Source organism: Notamacropus eugenii, chromosome 5 (genome assembly GCF_028372415.1).
Source record: "Notamacropus eugenii isolate mMacEug1 chromosome 5, mMacEug1.pri_v2, whole genome shotgun sequence".
In the NCBI taxonomy this organism is placed as follows: Eukaryota; Metazoa; Chordata; class Mammalia; order Diprotodontia; family Macropodidae; genus Notamacropus; species Notamacropus eugenii.
The window spans coordinates 433,691,095-433,712,435 of NC_092876.1; the positions used below are offsets into that span (position 1 = coordinate 433,691,095).

Sequence of the window (21,341 nt, forward strand, 5' to 3'; positions counted from 1 at the left end):
CATCTTTGCTGAACTGCGCTCGTTATTCTTTGTTGTTGTTGAATGAATGGGGGACAGTGGAAGAATGTGTGTGTGTATGTTTATTCATATATACCTATACATACATACAAATAAATAGGAAGAGAGAGAGAGAGAGAGAGAGAGAGAGAGAGAGAGAGAGAGAGAGAGAGGAGGAGGAATGAGGGGGGAGGATGGACAAGGACAGGGAGAAAATGAGAATTCGAATGGAGTCAGTACTGGCCATAGTGGCAGGCAAGCCATCCTGCATCTGCAGTCCCATTGTCAGCTGTCAGGAAGGGCTTTATTGGTCGGAGGTTATAGTGGGAGTTGGCTGTTTCTATGTATGGATTGTTCAAGTTTTATATTCATAAATTGGAAATGAACTATAATTACAAATTATTTACTCATAAGAGAAGTTCCTCAAAATATTTAATTTAAAAAATATTCTCTAGATTAGACTATTAGTCAGAATATATTTAAGCAAAATCTCAGAATTATTCCGATGACAGTATATACAATTAAATCAGCATCTGCAAAAATCAATTCCCAATAAGGAAATAAAATGAGTGCTACATTTTATTAAAGACTTTTTTCTGCATCTAATGATATAATTGTATAGTCTTTAATTTTCTTCTTTTGTATAAGATTTGTCATATTGAATTTTTTCTGGTATAAAACTACACTTCCATCCCATTTATTAATCCTACTTTGATCCTCTACTTGTTTTTGTTTTTTTTTTAATTTACTTGATGAGGAATCTAGTATTTTTGTGTGTATGTTAATTAATAGCATGGGTCTACCAATGCCATTTTTATTTTCTAGTTTTATTTTCTAACTTTGCCTTCTTTTTCTCTTTAGAAACCAACACCATACTGTATTATAGAAGAAGTTAGTTAACATCATGTTTCTTAGTTTTAAAAGTCTAGAAGATACAAGTTACTTTTTCTTTATAAATTTTATAGAATTTGTTTTTGAATCTTTCTGGGCCTGATATCTTTTTGTAGGAAAGTTCTTTAATGGGCAGTCCCATTTCTTCTAAAATTGCTTTGTTAGTTTTGGTGTTTTATGTTTTTGTATATGCTGATTCATTGCAAATTTATTGACACAGATCTGTATATAGTAATTTCTTGTTCTTTTCTTGATATACCTTATCCTTGGGATCATAATGATGGAGTGATGAGACCTAGACCCCTAAAGGAAAAAAAAAACATGTCTCTGGAATCAACCCAGTCCCTGAATTTTCCCATACATTCCAGCAGCCCAGATCACTGGCACCTCTGCCCAAGGTACCTGGCCCATCCCAGACTACTTGCATATACAGACCACTCCTTAATCCCACCTAGATCACCTAATTAACTTACTTGACATTCCTTTCGCTGTGCACCTGGCCCACCCCAGACTGGTTGGTTGTTGTCCTTCATCTTCAAAGAGGACCAAAATGACCTCACCATTGTAAAGTGAAATTTCAGTGTCTGACTGTGGCTGATCAGACCAGTACAAGCTCAGAATGCTCTACCACAGATTGGGCACAGATGGTCCGTATGAATATTGGGAGTGGGTATCCCAAATTTGCACATCCTGTGTTTACTTTGTGCTGTCTCAATTCTGCTTTGCTCATAGAGCATACCACCTTTCCTTATGTGGGCATGCCATGCTGAGTGGTCCTGTGCCAGTGTTTCCCATGTTGCACAGTCAAATCCAAAGTTCTTCAGAGAGACCTTGAGAGTGTCCTTGTATTGTTTCTTCTGGCCACCATGTGATGCCCCATGCAAGTTCTCCATAAAATAGTCTTTTTGGCAAGCATATATTTTGCATTCGAACAACATGGCCAGCCCATCAGAGTTGTGCTCTCTGAAGCATAGTTTGAATGCTTGGCAGTTCAGCTTGAGGAAGGACTTCAGTGTCTACTACCTTATCCTGCCAGGTGATCCTCAGAATCTTCTTAAGACAGTTCAAATGGAAGTGATTCAGTTTCCTGCATGGTGCTGGTAGACTGTCCATGTTTCACAAGCATATAACAATGAGATCAGCACGATGGCTCTGTAGACCTTCAATTTGGTAGTCAGTCTAATACCTCTTCTCTCCCAAACTTTTCTTCGGAGCCTCCCAAACACTGAGCTAGCTCTGGCAATGCGTGCATCAGCCTCATTGTCAATGTGTACATCCTGGAAAGTACACTACCAAGGTAAGTGAACTTGTCCACAGCTTTCAAAACTTCTCCATTTGTTGTAACCGATGGTTCCGTGTATGGAAGCTTACTTGACATTCCTTTCACTATGCATCTGGCCCACCCCAGACTACTTACCACTCCTTAATCTCACCTAGATCCCTTCACTGTCCCTTTTGAATAGTCTCATCCTCATTAGTTTGCAGGTTCCCTAAGAACTTCACCGCCTTATTGGGGTTACTTTGCCACTTGACTGGAAGATAGTTTGAGTGAGTGAATTCATTACAGGTGGATGCTGCCCTATATTCTGACTTCATCAATTCCTTTCTCATTTATAATGTTGTTATGTTTGCTATCTTTTAAAAAAAATTAAATTTGCTAACTATCAATTTTGTGTATTTTTTTTTTAAAAACTTTTCAATTTATTCATCATTTCAATCATTTTTTATTTTCAGCTGCTTTAGTCTTCCTTATTCCTCTACTAGTTTTATCTTCTGGGCTAAAAAAATAGCATCCAGAACAAGACCCCTCCTACCTTTTCAGTCTTGTTATATCTTACTCCCCCCCATGTAGTCTTTGATCCAATGACGCTGGTCTCCTTGCTGTTCCAAAAATGAGACATCCTATCTTTCAGCTCCAGGTATTTTCTCTGGCTGTGACTAGCCTGGAATACTCTCTCCTCTGTTCTGATTCTCTGACTTCTCTGGCTTCCTTTAAGGCCCAGCTAATAGCCCACTTTGCACAAGAAGCCTTCCCCAGCTCCTTTGAATGCCAGTGCTTCCCCTGTTAGTTTGTTCCTTCTTCCATTGATGCTCTATATGGCTTGTTTTTTATGTATTTGCTTACGTTAGCTCCATCACTAGACTATAAGCTCTTTGAGGTCAGGGACTGTCTTTTGTCTCTTTTTGTATTCCCAGTGCTTAGCCAAGTGCCTATCACCTTCGTAAACTGGCTGCTTTTGCCCTTCCTCTTACTCATGATCCAATGGAGAACAGGAAGTAAGTCATGTGATTCCTCCTTCCCCCCCAAAGTCCTCTTTAGAACTATCATCTCTTTAAATACTATTTTAAATTTTCTTGTTATGCATTATATTAGAAGCCAGAAAACTATTGAGGTTTCATAGTGTGTTGTGGGAGTTGTGTCAAAGAATCCAGTCAGATCACCTCTAATCCAAGTAGGGGCATTTATTGAGGATTAATGCCCCTCAGAATCAGCCTAGGTTCCAAGAGAACTTAGTATGACAACACAGGCAAATTTAGAGTGTAATGATGTTGACTACACAACGGAAATGATGAATAATAAAAAGACAGGAAGGGTTTGTTAAGTGATTAGGTAATAGGGGAGGGATCCCTTCTATAGTTTGGTGATCTTGCTGTCTTCTGATTGGTTAGCTATTGTGGTCCTGTCTGGTCAAGATGGATAGTTAGATATTGTGGTCCTGTCTTAGGCTAAATGGATGATGTGATTGTTCAAGATATGTGAATTGTATCCGGGAGTAATGGTTAGCTAGATGAGGTGACTATATTGAGTGTAAGGGCCTGAGGTGTGGTTGAAGCCAGATTATGTGGTTAAATCAGGCATGCCTGCTATTCAGCAGAGCCCATGAGGATGGTAGAATTTAGGGCTTGGGAGCAGCTTTATTAGGATTCCATCATAACTGTCTAAGCTGTGCCTGTGTTACTTACTTGGATTCATTCAAGGAGATTAGAAAGGAAAGATCAGGAGGAGAGTTTGCTCATTGTTAAATTATGGAGAGTTTGTTAATACAAGTTGAAGCTTCCAGTGAACCCTACACATTTCAAAGAGATGACAATCTAGGTATTAGAGAGGAGGAAAAAAAAGAGTGATGCTCAGGACCATGTACTCTTGGTAGTCCCAGAGGTGGGTAAGTTAACAGCCATTTATATTTTCTCCTTTCCTTAGTAATAGCAGCATAATCTGTGATGGACTTGAAAAGCAGTCCGTCCTTTTATGGAGGGAGGGGGGCCAAATTGCTGGGAAAGAAGAGCAAAACGATACCTCTACAAATGCGGAAGGGTTTCATTTCTCCCTTACACATCCTCAGTTAAGCCCCTTAGGCTATGGAGGGATTGACAATTTGGGCTGATCTGCTCACCAGCACCACCTGGTGGGACATACTAGTTATATTGCATAAAGTTCTACAATTTTGCTGTTTCTGAAGACAGCACTACCATCATTCTAGTCACCTTGGTTTTCTTTGTACCTGTTTTCCCACCCATTCAGCTATATGGGAGAATGGAAAACAGGTAGAGTTTGAAAACTGGAACTCTCAGCATCCCAGAACCATCTCTGAATTATTAGACAAATAAGAAGTATTAATTTTGTAGTTTAGCCTTGAGAAATGTAAATTTGGAAGGTATATTGAATGCTTCCAGTAAGTATGGTGAAGTCTCTGATAGAAAGAATCAAATCTTTGTCCAGAAGAGGAGTCCTCTAGAAAGACTGTGACTAACAGCACTAGTTGGCTGAGGTCAACCTGCCCTTTGTTCTCAAGAACTTAGAGTTGAGAATCTCCTGCAAGGGGGATAGTAAAATTCGTCAACCAAGATTCTGAGAGAGCCAGGCAGCTGAGGCTGGTCTCAGGGGCTTTTCTTTCTGCTACTCAAGGGTTTTATTTTTTTACTTTTCTAAACAAAACAATGCTAAGTGTAAATGGCTGTCTTCCCCAATGAAATGTAAAAGAAAAACAGAACAGATTAAAAAGCAGTTACAGAATAGAGCAAAAATTCTACTTATAGGAAGCATACTTAACTCAGAAAGATATAAGTTACCCCAGTAATTATGTAGGCTTCTTTAATTTGGGCTTCCTTTTATGAAAAACAGGAAAATTTCTTTGAGATTACCTGCCATACTTCCTTTCCCCTTTTTTCTTTCTTTCTGTTTTTCTGAAAAGCTCCATGATTTTGCCAATATGATGTTATGAGGTATCTCACTTTTGAAAAAAATATTTATTGAAGCAGAACCAAGATGATAGAGTAGTAAGAAGAAGCACAGCTAAGCTCCCTAATACAACTCCTCTACAAAAATAAAGATTGATTCCTGATGGGAAAATCCAATAACAAAATCAGTGAGTCATTTTTCCAGCCCAGATGAGCACAGAGAGACAGACAAGAGATGTTTTCAGACACTATAGATGGGTCTAGCCAAAATTATGGTGTCAAGCCTTTCAAAACAGAAATTGAAAGAACAAGGCTATGGACCAGGGCAAAAAGAGATCCCAGACCCACACAGGAAGATTAAAATCTTCTGCAGGATGCAGAAACAGGTGCCAACTCGTATGTCTGTTATTCACTACCCAGTTCCAGGTCACAGACACAAACCAGGCTAATGAGGGGACCTGTGCCCAAGATGGAGTTTGTTGAATGCAACCTGACTATGGGCTGACCTTGCCTGATCCTAAAGTTATGAATTGCTTAACAGTGGTCAAAGTTAGTTAAAAGTTAGTCAATAAAAAAGAAAAGAAAAACAAATCCTTCACTCTGACCAGATGTTACCACTGCTAAACCTCCCTGGCCTTCTCTATGTACTTTCAGGTGTTATGCAAAACAACTTGTGTAATAGCTCCTCAAGGCTATGCCTCCCATAAGGCTTCCTCTCTGTTGAAATGTATTTAACCCTGTCCTGCTCTTCCCCACTTGGGCAGTCCAGTACTTTGGTATTGTGTAGTGACCCTAGACTGCAATCCCCTTGCCTCAATTAAAAGACCCTTTGCTGTTACTACTTTGGGAGTCATCTTTACTCTACGTTGACAAGTTGCAAAATGAGGAGTGGTCATGGACCCTAGGCTGTGTAGTGAGTGAGAAACAAGTCCAGAAGCAAACAAGCCAGCAAGTCCAGAAACAAAAGCCATTTATCTCTGACTGCGGGAGCTAAGCAAGATCTCAGTTCCAGCCTCCATCCTAGTGTAAAGCCTAGAGCTCAACAAGGGCAGTGATCCAACTTTGCCATGGATTGTCCCTGAAATCCTGGAATAACATACACCCAATTCTCCAGGAATGCAGTAGAAGAACCCAAGAGGACATGCCCTTAGCCAAGATATTCACTCAAAAAGTACATGGAGCATGGCCCCAACATAAAGTTCAAAGTCAGAAAGTAGAGTGAAAAAATGAGCAAACAAACAAAAGAGTCCTACCATAATGAGCAATTATGATAAAGGAAAAGATGAAAATGACTCCAAAATATCAGTAAGCAAAACCCCAAAGAAAAGCACAGTTTGGGCATAAGTTCAATGAGACAAGAGATCTTTATGTGTTTTTTTCTAAGAAGAGTTAAAATGATTCTTAAGATCAAATGAGAACACTAGAGGGAAAATGGAGAAAGAAATGAAAGTTATGGAAGAAAGAACTGGGAAGAAAATTAACACTTTGGAACAAAACTTTGTTCAAAAAAAGACTCCCTGAAATTTAGAATGGACCAATTAGAAGCTAATTTATTGCATTAGATAACAAGAAATATTAAAACAAAGAGTCAAAAAATAGAAGAAAATTCAAGTAAAACAACAAACCTAAAAAAATAGATTGTGGAGGAAAAAAACATAAGAATCATTTCAATCTAAACTCCATGACCAAAAAAAAGAGTGTAGATATAATTTTTCAAGAAATCATGACTACCAAGATCTGTTAGAGATAGAGGCCAAAGTGAAAATAGAAAGAATCCATCGATTACCTCCTGAAGGACATCTCAAAATGAAAACTCTCAGGAACACTATGGGAAAATATACTATATCATTGTGGGAAGATATACTACATTAAAGAAAAAAATACTACAAGAAGCCAGAAAAAAATAATTTAAGTCCCGAGGAGATGCAGTCAGGATCACACAAGATTTAGCAGTCACCACAATAAAAATAAATGGAGAGCTGGGAATACAATATTGTTGAACATAAAGGATATAGGCTTTCAAAAATAGCCTATCCAGCAAAAGTAAAAATAATTGGATTTTTAATGAAATAGAGAACTTCCAAGCATTTCTGATGAAAAGATCAGAGCTCTGTAGAAATTTTAAAATATAAGCACAAAAGTCAAGAGATCTGAGTTCAAATCTGACCTCAGACACTTACTAGTTGTGTGACCCTGGGCAAATCACTTAACCTTGATTTGCCTCAGTTACCTCATCACTAGAACAGAGATGAAAGCGTCACCTAACAGGGTTGTTGTGAAGTTCAAAGGATAAAGTACTTAGCACAACGTCTGGCTTAGTCCCTTCCCTCCTGCTCTCCCTCTTGGAGTTCAGGAATGATCTTTCTCTTTGCTGTCTTCAGCTATCTATTTGCATTCCAGCACTTAGCACACATAGTACTTGGTATGCATTAAGTATTTAAATGCTTGTCAGCTTGTCTTTTACCATGTGGCTAGGGCAACTCACAGGTCTAAAACTACGGAGCCCTGATGTGCTTGCTCTCTTTGTGAAATACTGGTACTGCTTCCAACGGTCACAGCATCTCTGCTGGAAAGCTTGTTCTGGTGGGCTCCCTGGGTTTCCTCCTCTGCTTTTTTTTGTGGTGGTGGTTAGTTTTCTCTTGAATCCATAGCTCACTGTCTCCGTGGAGCTACCTTCTTACTGCCCCGAAGGTGATTCTGCCCTGTATCTGTGTCTCCACAGCCAGGCCATGGCTGTGCTTCCTGCTGAATGCATCTCAGCTGTGTCTCCAATTCTCAAACTGTCTGACCATCTTCAGGGCTGGGCAGGTTTTGCCTTATAAAGGCTTTTGGGGTCATGGCCAATCTTTGAGCAGTCAATGGCCAGAAGCACTTCTAATTTAATCAGAAAACTTCTTTGTAATGGGATAACATGGCTTAGACAATCTTGGAGCTGTAATAGCATATTAATTTCTCTACCTTTCTTATTTGCCATTTACTGATTTACTTTATTATGTCAACTAGATTGCAAAAGAAAGAAGGGAAACAAGTTGCCTTCACGATATACACTTATATTCAAGGCGATCCTTTAGCCAGCTTGTAACAGCCAGAGAGAAGATTGTTAAGTTTTAGTGCGAATTTGTATACTTTGGAATTTGACTAGCACTATAAATCACTTGATCCATCGTTTTGCTGATTATTTAGACCAAAGAAAGTATTAATAATAAAGATTAAACTTAAAATTATGTCATTTGCAGGGGAGGGAGAGATGATAGTTAAACATTTACTAAGGCTCCCTTGCTCGTATATCTGTATACTGTTTCTTCCAATGAAATATAAATACTCTGAAGGCAGAGAATTTTCATTTCCACCTTTTTATCCCTAGCACCTGATATCTGTCACATTTGTTTATTCATTGATTAGTTAGAGTTACAAAGGACCTCAGGGATCCTTCTCTCCAGCTGACACCCAGAGCCTCTATTCCAATCTGCATCAGAGGAATTCTTCACAGACAATAGGTCATTGACTAACAATTGTCTTTCAGCTTCATTTCTAAGGTAAAACCATCTTTTATGAGCCCAGTGATGCATGTAACAAGAATGAAATTGGCTCATTATAAGTAACAGTTCTTCAACTGCTGCTGTTCAAATAAAGAGATTGCATTGTGCAGTAGCTTTATGGAAAATGTGTATTTTTTATTCTTATAGTGTAAATAATCTTTTCAAAAGGAAGAGTGCAAAAATAAACAATAAAAAAGATTGCAAAGAATGCATTCATAAAACACAGAGTTCTCAGCTTTAAGTTTATTGAAGCACTATTTTATATAAGGATATTGGACTGTTAGGAGGAACTATATGAAAAAACAATCCTAAAGGATATTTTCATCCGAAGAAGGCTATCTGGCAGCTAAGTGGCACAACAGGGAGTGTCCTGGGCCTAGAGTCAGGAAGACTTGAGTTCAAATTTGGCCTCAGAAGTTTACTAGCTGTGTGACCTTGGGTCAGTCACTTTAACCTCTGTTTGCTTGAATTTCTTCACCTGTAAATTTCTTCGCCTACCTTTCAGGGTTGTTGTGAGGATCAAATGCAATAATATTTGTAAAGCATTAGCACAGTATCTGGCACATAGTAGGTGCTATATAAGTGCTAGCTGTTATTATCATTATCCAATACTGGCTAGTTTCTCTGCTTTGCTCTTTAAAGAAGTGAGAAGGAGGGAAAAAAGCCACACTAGATATTATGTAGTCTCAGTCTGAAACTACATTATATTTAAAGAGGATATTATCAGTCAGGCAACGAGAAATCATTCTTACTGTGGAGGAAATTATCCCATTGTGCAGTCTTATTCAAGCAATTAGAGATCACACTGTGTGGCAAATTATCAAATCTCATTTCACTAGAGTTTGCTATTACATTGTGCACATATTAAAATGTAGAGCTGAAGTCCCAATAAAAGCAACCTCATTCTTACCATCCTACTAACAATTATTCATGAACCATCATGTCAATTCCATTGACTCTCTCCTGGAAATTCCTTCGGGATTTCAAGTCCCCTGTTGAATCTTACTTTAAATTATCACTCCCTTCAAGAGAGATCAACAGCTTGATCTACTGAGTACCTTTCCTATACAAATAGGCAATTAATAAGTCATGTTGCAAAAGTTCTTCTGTTCAGCTGGTGATTTAGAACTTGGAATCCATTTTCCCATAGAAATCTTTTAAATATTTATGCAATAATGATAGCTTACATTCTTTAGTGCTTTATGTTTATAACACAATTGTGGATATCTCAATAAATCCTCACAAAAATCTATGTGAAAGGTTGGGCAGCTATTACTAATCACTTCGTTATAGCAGAGTGAACAAAGGCTTAATGAAAGGATGTGACTGCAGAATTGGGATTCAAACCCAAAATGAGGTTCCCAAGTCATGAGGAGGTAGGAATCCTAATTGTCAACTCTGGCATTAAGAATTATCCTGGTCCAGATGACCCTTCCTACATAAGTTACTTATATTCATCCTCCATTTTTGAAGACTATCAGTGACATCAGGGGTGATGTCTTAACTTGCGTGTGAATTGGATTTAAGGGAGGCAGAGTGTCACAAAGTCATCAGCCTCACTCTCTGTTCCAGAATCATCAAAGTCCAGTGGCAACACAGAAGTCAAGGTGGCTTGTGATGGCCTGAGATGCAATGGGTGACCTTGACATTTTCAATTTCTGACCAAGCTCTAAATCCTCTACAGCTTCAGCTACCTTTATGGCTATTGGAACAAAATTTTCTCATTCACCCATTCCACAGGGGGAAATCTTCACATACTTGGGGTAGACATATGCCACTCCAACTCACAAGGGAAGACTTGTCAGGTTACCCTCAACCTGCTTTAAGCCCATCTGCCAAGATGATTTTACCAGGCTGTATTGCAAGCTACAGTTTCTTGAAGCCAGTGAGAATTGTGTGACAAGTAGATGCCAAAGGTGGATGAACAACTCTGAAAAGGACCTAGGTAGCCCTCACACTAGAGGTGCCAATTGTCCCTGAATACCCCATACACTCCAAGTTACTTATGTAAGCAAACATTCAGTGGCAAAATTTTCAAATAAAGGCTCCTAAACCAAATTATGTAATGTCTGCCCCAAATATTCTATTTGCTCTTCTTTAGTGGGCTCCCCTTCATTCCTCCTCCTATAGGGAGTATGTATGCCTGTGACTAAAGGAGCTCCCAGGACAAGGTAACAAAGTTATTTTCTTCTTTTCCCTTAGGGACAGGGTATGCTTCCCCCAGAACATTTTTAGAAAGAGTAGGGAGACCTCATCAGGTAGAGGAAGGATGTCACAGTATCCAAATTCTTTTTTTTTTTTAAATTCTAATTTATTTATTTATTTTTAGTTTTCAACATTAATTTCCACAACATTTTGAGTTCCAAATTGTCTCCCCATCTCTCCCCTCCAACCACCCCAAGACAGTGTGCATTCTGATTACCCCTTCTCCTAATCTGCCCTCCCTTCTATCATACCCCCTCCCTTTTCTTATCTCCATCCCCTCTGTTTTCTTGTAGGACAAGATAGATTTCTATCCCCATTGCCTGTACATCTTATTTCCCCGTTGCATGTAAAAACAATTTTTAACATTCATTTAACATTCATTTGAGTTCCAAATTCTCTCCCTTCCTCCCTTCTCAACCATCCCCACTGAGAAGGCAAGAAATTCAATATAGGTTATACATGTGTAGTTATGCAAAACACTTCCATAAAAGTCATGTTGTGGAAGACTAACTATATTGCCCTCCATCCTATCCTGCCCCCCATTTATTCTATTCTCTCTTTTGACTCTATCCCTCCTCAAAAGTATTAACTTCTAATTTTGCCCTCCTTCCATTTATCCTCCCTTCTATCATCCCCCCACCCCCTGCTTAATCCCTTCTCCCCTACTTTCCTGTAGTGTAAGATAGTTTCATAGCAATTGAGTGTACATGTTTTTCCATCCTTAAGCCAAATGTGATGAGAGTAACGTTCATTTTCTTCTCTCTCACCTCCCCTCTCTTGCCTTCTATTGAAAAAGCTTTTTCTTGCCTCTTTTATGTGAGAGATAATTTTCCCCATTCTATTTTCCCTTTCTTCTCCCAATATATTCATCTTTCATCCCTTAATATTATTTCCTACTCAACTCACCCTGTGCCCTCTCTCTATATGTATATAATCCCTCCAACCACCCTAGTACTGAGAAAAGTCTCAAGAATTATAAATATTATCTTTCCATGTAGGAATGTAAATAGTTCAGTTTTAATAAGTTGTGATTTCTCTTTCCTGTTTACCTTTTCATGCTTCTCTTGATTCTTGTATTTGAAAATCAAATTTTCTTTTCAGCTCTGGTTTTTTCATCAAGAATGCTTGAAAATCTTCTATTTCACGGAATGACCAATTTTTCCCTGAAATGTTATACTCAGTTTTGCTGGGTAGGTGATTCTTGGTTTTAATCCTAGGTCCTTTGACTTCTGGAATATCATATTCCATGCCCTTCGATCCCTTAATGTAGAAGTTGCTAGATCTTGTGTTATCCTGATTGTATTTCCACAATACTTGAATTGTTTCTTTCTGACTGCTTGCAATATTTTCTCCTTGTCCTGGGAACCCTGTAATTTGGCTACAATATTCCTAGCAGTTTTCATTTGGGATCTCTTTCAGGAGGTGATCAGTGGATTCCTTCAATATTTATTTTACCCTCTGGTTCTAGAATATCAGGGCAGTTTTCCTTGATAATTTATTTAATGATGATGTCTAGGTTCTTTTTTTGATCATGGCTTTCAGGTAGTTCCATAATTTTTATACTGTCTCTCCTGGATCTGTTTTCCAAGTCAATTGTTTTTCCAATGAGATATTTCACATTGTCTACTATCTTTTTCATTCCTTTGGTTTTGTTTTATTATTTCTTGACTTTTCATAAAGTCGTTAGCTTCCATCTGCTCCATTCTAATCTTTAAAGAATTTTTTTCTTCAGTGAGCTTTTGGACCTCCTTTCCCATCTGGGCCAGTTCTGCTTTTTAGGGTATTCTTCTCTTTATTGGTTTTTTGGATCTCTTTTGTCATTTGGGTCAGTCTAGTTTTTACTATGTTATTTTCTTCAGCATTTTTTGGGGTCTCCTTTAGCAGCAGTTGACTCATTTTTCATAATTTTCTTGCACCTTTCTCATTTCTCTTCCCAGTTTTTGCTCTGTTTTGCTAACTTGATTTTCAAAATCCTTTTTGAGCTCTTCCATGGCCTGCCCCAATTCATATTTTTCTTGGAGGCTTTGGATGGAGGAGCTTTGACTTTGTTTTCTTCTGTTTGCATGTTTTGGTCTTCCTTGTCACCTAAGTAAGATTCTATGGTTTGATTCTTTTTTTCGGTTTTTGCTCATTTCCCCAGCCATTTACTTGACTTTTGAGCTCTTTGTCAAGGTAGGTCTCTGTTTCCAGTGGGAGTGGGGGTGTACTGTCAGCCTCTCAATTCCCCCACAATCTGTGGGCCTAGCGCTCCAGAAACAGTTGCTGTCTCTGCCCCTGCTGCTGCTGCTGTGACTGCTGAGGGTTTCTCTGCCCCATTCTCTCTCTGCCAGCCTGGGGGTGGGCCCAGACCACTCCACTGTCCCCCATTGGTCCCACAGGCTTTTTTCACTGAACTTCCAATTTGTCCTCAGCATTTTGGGGTCCTGAAGTCTACAAACTGCCACAGGTATGAGAGATTCAGTCTCCCCAAGGCCTGCTCAGGTCCTGTCTGTGCCAGTGCAGCCTAAGCTGGACTGCCCCCTGCCCCCTATGTGGTGCAATAGACACTTTCCAGTGACCTTCCAGGCTGTCTTGGGCTGGAGCCTTGCTTCACTCTGTCACTCTGTGGGTTCTGCTGCTCCAGAATTTGTTTAGAGCCATTTTTTACAAATATTTGGCTGGGCTTGGGGGCAGCACTCTAGAAGGCGCATGCTGATACTCTGCCACTTTGGCTCCACACACCCCTCCCCAATTCTTTTCATAAGTAATTATTTTAAGGCCAATCAAACAATCTCTACCTTTTGGCTCAACATAACCAGGTAAGGAGTCTCTGGACAAAGAATTCTGTCTTTAGTAGATTCCTAGTATTTATACTTTTCCTCCCAGACCAGAAAAATCCATAGGAACATTCTGGCCCATAGAACCCAATTCCTAAGATTCTATTCTCAGCAAGAATCTATCAGCAGTCAGAAGAGTATTCATACCCCATATATTTGCTTCAGCCCAGTCAAGGAGGATTCCAGTGTCACACTTATCAGCTGATTCTTACACATATTTTCTTTTCTCTCCACTTAATAGTATTTTATTTTTTTCCAATGACATGTCAAAATAGTAAAAAAAAAAAAAAAAAAAGTGAATGTCAGCATTCATTTTTGTAAGATTTTAAGTTCCAAAATTTTCTCCCTTCCTCTCTTTCCCTCTCTCTAAGACAGCAGACTATCTGATACAGGTTGTACATTTAAAATCTTGTTAAACACATTTTCACATTAATCATATTATGAAAGAAGAATCAGAATAAAAGGGGAAAACCACAAAAAAGACAAAAATTTTAAAAATATGAAAATCTTATGCTTTGATATGCATTCAGGCTCAATAGTTCTTTTTCTGGGTATGGATCATGTTTTCCATTGTGAGTCTTTTGGAATTGTCTGATCATTGCTGAGAAGAGCTAAGTCTGTCTAGTTGATCATCACACAACGTTGCTGTTACTGAGTGCAATTTTCTCCTGGTTCTGCTCACTTCACTCAACATCAGTTCATGCAAGTCTTTCAAGGTTTTTCTGAAATCTGCCTGCTCAGCATTTCTTATAACACAGTAGTATTCAATTACATACTTATGCCACAACTTGTTCAGCCATTCCTCAATTAATAGGTATCCCCTCAATTTCCAATTCCTGGTCATCACAAAAAGAGCTGCTATAAATATTTTTGCACAAGTAGGTCATTTCCCCTTTTTAATGATCTTTTTGGGATACAGACCTAGTAGTGATTTTACTGGATCAAAGGATATGCATAGTTTTATAGTCCTTTGGGCGTAGTTTCAAATTGCTCTTCAGAATAGTTGGATCAGTTCACAGGTCTGTCAACAATGCATTAGTGTTTCAATTGTCCCACATCTTCTCTGACATTTATCATTTTCCTTTTGTGTCATATTAGCTAATCTGAGAGGTATGAAGTAGTACCTCAGAGTTGTTTTGATTTGCATTTCTCTAATCAATAATGATTTAGAGCATTTTTTATATGACTATAGCTAGCTTTAATATCTTCATCTAAAAATTGTCAAGCCATATCATTTGACCATTTGTCAACTGGGGAATGATTTGTATTCTTATAAATTGACTCCGTTTTCCATATATTTGAGAAATGAGGTCTTTATCAAAAACACTTGCTATAAAGATTGTTTCCCAGCTTTTTGCTTTCCTTCTAATCTTGGTTGCATTGGTTTTGTTTGTGCAAAATTACCCATTTTGCCTTTCATAATGTTCTCTATCCATTGCTGGGTCATAAATTCTTCCCTTCTCCATAGATCTGACACATACACTATTCCTCACTCTCCTATTTTGCTTATGATACCATCCTTTATGTCTAAATTATGTACCCATTTTGACCTTATCTTGGTATACAGTGTGAGAAATTGGTCTATGCCTACTTTCTGCCATACTACTTTTCCAGTTTTCACAGGAATTTTTGTCAGATATTGAGTGCTTATCTCAGAGCTGGAGTCTTTGAGTTTATCAAGCAGTAGATTACTATAGTCATTGACTATTGTGTCTTGTGTACCTAATTTATTCCACCGATCCACTGCTCTACTCCTTGGTCAGTACCAAATAGTTTTGACGACCACTGCTTTGTAATATAGCTATAGATAGGGTATGGCTAGGTCATTTTCCTTTGCATTTTTTCATTAATTCCTTTAATATTCTTGACCTTTTGTTCTTTAAGATGAATTTTGTTATTATTTTTTCTTGTTCTAGCAAATAATTTTTGGTAGTTTGATTGTTATGACACTCAATAAGTAAAGTAATTTAGGTAGAATTGTCATTTTATTACATTAGCTTGGCCTTCCCATGAGCAATTACTGTTTTTCCAATTATTTAGATCTGATTTTACTTGTGTGAAAAGTGGTTTGTAATTGTATTCATATGGTTCCTGGGTTTGTCTTGTTAAGTAGATTACCAAATATTTTATATTGTGTCTTATTGTTTTTCTTTATTATGTAAGAGGGTTTAATTTGGGAAATGACTATGGTGTAAAAACAGGAGGCATCAATAGAATTTTTTTAAAAAAAAAATCAGGCACATTGCTTCAGCTGAGGCATAAAAGAAAGACTTTAATGAATGATATGATGATACTAGTAGTAATAATGATAGTAACAGTGGATCCTGTATTAATCTCAATCTGCCTTTGAAAAGGCTTTGTCATTTTATTTACTTCAATATTCATCACTTAATTATTCATTGAAATAGCATGCATCATTCCACCAACATCCCTCCATGGAACTCAAATAAAAATGTTGGAAGTACCAAAGGATAAAAACATGAACAGAATTCTCTCTGCTTTAGTACTGTGTACTGAGAAACCCTTGGAATCAAGCTAAGAAGATAATTTAATGTATTTCTTTTTAATTATCCTGACCTTTTAGCATTGATCTAGGATACTTCATTCTCACATTATTTTAGAATCATCATTAATTAATCATTCTTCACAACATGCCTCTGAGAGAGGTTAGCTTGATCAGTCAGAATTCATTAGAACCTCCAACCGAGCAAAGAAACTTAACAGGTTGGAGAAAAAAATAGTTATAAAGAAAATTATCAACAAACTTCTCATCTTCAAATCCTTAACACATACTATATGTATAAGGCTGCATGTCCTGAAGGATTTCTTTGTAAGTGTAAAATATGTGCAACCCATACTCCTTCTTGGTCATTCCTCTAACTCAACACTAACAGGTTTGCAGGTTGGGTCTACAGAGGGCAACTGCCTTCTTGGGTTCTAGGAGCACCTTGTGGGGCCTTACTTCTACCGCTATGACTCACAAGTCCCCACTGTCATGTTTCCTTCATTTCTCCTGGGCTCCACTTCCAATTCCAGATTATCTCTATCATGCCATAGCAGTCTTCTCACCCTGGAAATTTACTCTGTTCCACAATTTCTTACACTGGAAGTACACTTCTTCTTTGTGGCTCCTTCCTTGGATTGATTAGCTCCTCCCAGAACCTCCATTTTAAGAAAAGAACTCAGGTTAACCATATTTTCATTACTTTCCTGGCTCCCCTCCTCTCCTGACTTTCTATATCATGCTCCTACTCAGGTGCCTTCTCCTCTCCCCTCCCCATCTTTGAGTTTGTTTTATGTGTTATCTTTCCCCATCAGAATGTAAACTCCCTGAGTGTAGGGACTGAGTTTCTTTCTGCTTATATTTGTATCTCCAATACTTAGTCCAGTGCTTGGCACATAGTAACTGCTTAATAAATGCTTATTGATTTGACTTGTTGACTTCCCCTTAACAGTCAGCCAGTAGGCACAATGAATTCATAATAAAGACATTTACTAAGATGATATAATAAAGATGGAAATTACAAAATATTCCCCCCAGTAATACTGGAGCATATAAACAAATATGCAAATGCACACAGCATCTATCAGAAGAGTGGACACAAACTTAGAGTAAAATGAGTAGTGAGGAACATAAGTGGCCAAGGCAACTCACAGCTATGGAACTACAGGGCATCTGAGTCTTTTCTCTCATGCAGTCCTTTCTGTAGCCCAAGACTTGATGGCCAGGGCTGTCTTTCTTGAGTCTTTAGCAGTCTCACTTCTCTGTTGCCATTTGACCCATCTACCTGTCTCAGTTTAATCTGTGTCTGTCTGAAGTGTGTGTGTGTGTGTGCGTGTGTGTGTGTGTGTGTATCTATTCCCTCAATGTGCCTCAAACTCTTTCAGATTTACTTCCAACTTTTGGATGGAGTCTGTAGGAAACAAAGGAAGAAGTTCTATTTCCACAGGGTTCCTCCCCGCTTTAAGTGATAGGAGTTCATCAGAGTTGTGACCTAGCACAGTCAGGTAAGAGACCAGAAACTTGTGCACAAGCTTGACAAACTTTTTGAGGGGAAGCCTATCAGAGAGGAGAACGTGAAGTGAGGTGTTCAGGAGGCTCCTTCTAGCCAATAGATGGTGAGGCAGGAGATTTGAATTTTGGAGCAGTATAAGAAGGCTTGTATTGGTCTGAATAATTGTAGTACTCCTCTAGGAGCTACCTGTTCATTCAGGGGGGACAAACATAAAGGTTAACGAAAGCTTTCCTGATTTCACAACAAATATTGTTCTTTGTTTAAGATGAGCACTTCTCTCATAGTGGAAAATGTGCCCTCCTCTTGTAAGGACCATAATTAAAGATTCTTCTTTTACTCCAGAATTTAATTTTTATCAGACCAGGTATGAGCCTTACTCTAGATAGGGAGGGGACTCAAGGAAGGGTCCTATTTATAACAAGGTCTTTCCATTTGAGTGAGTAACTCAGTTGGGGCTTGCCGTGGTTGATGGAAATAGATGGTGGAAAACTTTCCCTCTCTTGCCAACGTTTATCTCCTCTCAGGGGTCAGGGTCTCTCTTCACTTCTGGTTCCTAACTATGCTTCCTTCACTCATGGTCTTTTAAAGATCACCCCAGGAGGAGGGAGGTGGAGGACAAGCATGGCCATCTTCCATAAGCATAATGGGGTTACCTTTTCTGTTCAAGGTCGTCGTACTTCATAAAGGAGCCAACCATCCCCATGAATTGCTGACTCATTGCTGACTCACAAGATAAGCAAGACATTGCAGCTGAAGCAGCAAGGCACCCTGAGGGAGAGCCAGAAGGTGGAATGTACCAGGTAACTCACACTACCACCACCACCTTAGGCTTTATCTCCCCTCAGATCCTGATGAGGACATCTCAGGCCCCTGAACCCAATTGTCTTTGAAATAACAATTCTTCTAGCCCACTTCCCTTACCCATCGTACTGGCAGATGGCATTCTGGTAGCCTGGCAACTGCTCCTGCTTAGTCCCATAGCCACAGCTACTGGACCCCCAGAAAAGAAAGTTCTTGCCATTGGATCTATTGAAGAGTTCTACATAGGAAAGTGATATCATTTTATCAGTGGAAATGATATTAAAGAGAAAGTATTATCATCTGATTTTCCCCACTCTACCCTGAGAGCTTTCCATCTGACTTTTAGCTAAAACCTTCCATGTGTACTGTCTTCCCAACTAGAAAGTGAATGGGAACTATCATACTTTTCTGTTTGTATTCCCAGCTCTTAACACAGTGCTTTAAACATAGTAAGTGCTTAATAAATGCTTTATTCATTTATTCAAAAAGTGTTCACTGAGTTTTAACACCATGTTAACCCATTAGCATCTCATTATCTTTGATTGCATTCTGGGCTTTAAAATGTGCTGTGTAATTTCACTCACTGTATGCCAGCAGGATGTGAAGAGAAAAAATTAGGGGGGAGAAATGAATTCCATTTTCAACTGCCATAATCTTCTTCCCTCCTTTGTTAATAGAGTCATTTAGGTCTACTGGGGATTCTGGTAGAATACAGCTAATCCCATTTACAGGTCTCTTTTGAAATGATGTGACATTTCTTTTCCTAGGATAAAATGAGTTTTTAGAAACACTTCCTTGTATAGTATTGTGTTCCTGAGAAAAGTAATTCAGAAAAATAAGTGCATTAACACAGGGGCTGTATCAGAAAACAGTGAATAAGTACCTACAGAGATGGAATTTGAAGAGAGCAGGAACTTGACTGTTTACTGTAATCTTATTTTAATAACCCATATTTAGAATTCAGAATGCAGATAAGTTCTCATCACTGAATGATAACTGGACTAACTTCTGGACCTTCTGCCCAACACACAATTCATGATCAGACATTTACTGCTGGAAGAGACTTAGGGTTCATCTGTTCTAATCCTTTCATTTTACAAATGAAGTACCCAAAGAGTGAAGTGGCCTGCATGAAATTCACACAATAAGTAACAGAACCAAGATTTGAACCCAGGTCATCTGAATTCAAAGGTAATGCTCTTTGTATCATACAAAACCATCAAATCTGTCTAATTTGGTGGCAATTATCAATTCTTTTTGGAATGAATATTTATTAAGAAGAGGAAAGTCTAGGTGGCGCTTTATGAATTCCTTTTTCTGGTTTGTTCTTTCCTCTCTACCCCAATCCCCTTTCTTTTTATTTTTAGGGCTTCAATATTCACATCCTTGTACTTTCAAATACCCTGGCTTTCTAGCTCATCTTCTCAACTCCCATGATCTTCCCCTTCACTCCACATTAGCCACAAACAAAGATTTGACCCAGCTCTGACAGGTAAGCAAGCTTTTAACTTGATCTTGAGATGCAGGTTGCATAATAGGACACTTCATAATCTTCTGGTTACTTCCCTCCACCCCAACCCATTCACAGGTACCCCCCACTTTCAGCGTTCCTTTATGTGCCCATCTTCCTCCAAAGAAATATAAGCTCCCTGAGGGCAAGGACTGTGTTACTTGCTTGTATTTTCACATGGTACCTGGAATTAAATTATTATCTCTCTCTGCCTCTCTATCTCATCTAAAATCTGAAATTCCTCTAACCATGACCTTCTCTCCTTCCATCTAGCCCTATGCCTTACCCTTCCTAAACTTAGTTTTTGTTCTTCTGGTAGCCATCCATCATTCCAACCTTCCTTTCTTTCACAGTCCATCACCCCTGCTCTTGCTTCACTTTTCTCTTTTTACGATCTTTTCATGTTCAATTTTACGTTTTTGTCAACCCTCAACCTTGCCCCCATGTCCTCTCACACTTTAATTCCTTTCTAAAGCCCAATTCTACATTGCCACCTACCATCTAATTTCATTTCCCTTCTTCATGTATTGCTGACTATCTGCTATCCCAAACCCTTTTTTGCTAAATATTTGTTTTCTGTTTTGCCCCTTATCCTAAAGGATGTCAATTTCTCTAACACCATGTGGTCTTTATTATTGTACAGATTTGTATGCACTTGGCAGGGGTGGAGGGAGAGATGTATGTGGCAATGTACATGAGGAGATAAAGATTTTCATAATTGTTGGAAACATTCCCAGCTTGAGGGCTTGGAAAAGGATAGAAAAGATATGTTCCTAATTCATATTTTACAACTTTTCCAAAGAAGAGAAAGACCAAATCAATCCAGTCCAAAAAAAACCTGGACACAACTGAGCCTATAGCAGTCCCAATACATTTATTAAATGCCTACCTTTATGTGTTATTATTATTTTCACTGTCATTATGTGTCAGGCCAGTTTTTTCAGACAATTTAATTACCTTGATTCTTTCTTTCGTGTTTGAAGAAAATCCCATCTGCCACTCAACCCCCAGGATAATCTTTGGTGGGTGGCTAAAGAGGCATTTTATAGTTCACCTTGGTTCTGTAAACATTTCTGTTCTATATAAAACAAATCTATTAAAAAGATAAGAAAGAAGTTAAAGGCTTGAATAAAACTTTAAAGACTTAGACATGATGGTTCTCGAGCTTTACTGAATGGGAACAGAAAGGATATTACATATTTCTCAGCCATGCATAGCACCTTTGCAAAAATTAACCATGATGTGGGGCATAAATACCTCACATACAAATTCAGAAAAGCAGAAATAGGTAACACATTGGTCCTAATAAAATAATAATTTTATTTTGCGAAGTCTTTGAACAAAGAATAAAACATTAATGGAGGACTAAATAACTTAAGTAACAGAT

At 38.5% G+C, this 21,341-nt stretch overlaps 1 long non-coding RNA gene across 2 annotated transcripts in view; it reads left to right on the plus strand.

Annotated features, from left to right (window-relative positions):
- Positions 1 to 21,341, plus strand: part of LOC140507156 (uncharacterized) — a 73,292-nt gene that overhangs the window by 15,865 nt on the left and 36,086 nt on the right. Inside the window, exons 1-2 of one of the 2 annotated variants that reach the window (XR_011968216.1) lie at positions 17,543 to 17,635; positions 18,311 to 18,443. This is a non-coding gene — a long non-coding RNA (uncharacterized lncRNA). Of the gene's footprint in view, positions 1 to 17,542; positions 17,636 to 18,310; positions 18,444 to 21,341 lie in introns of those variants that run through there. The other variant, XR_011968215.1, reaches the window with a different exon arrangement.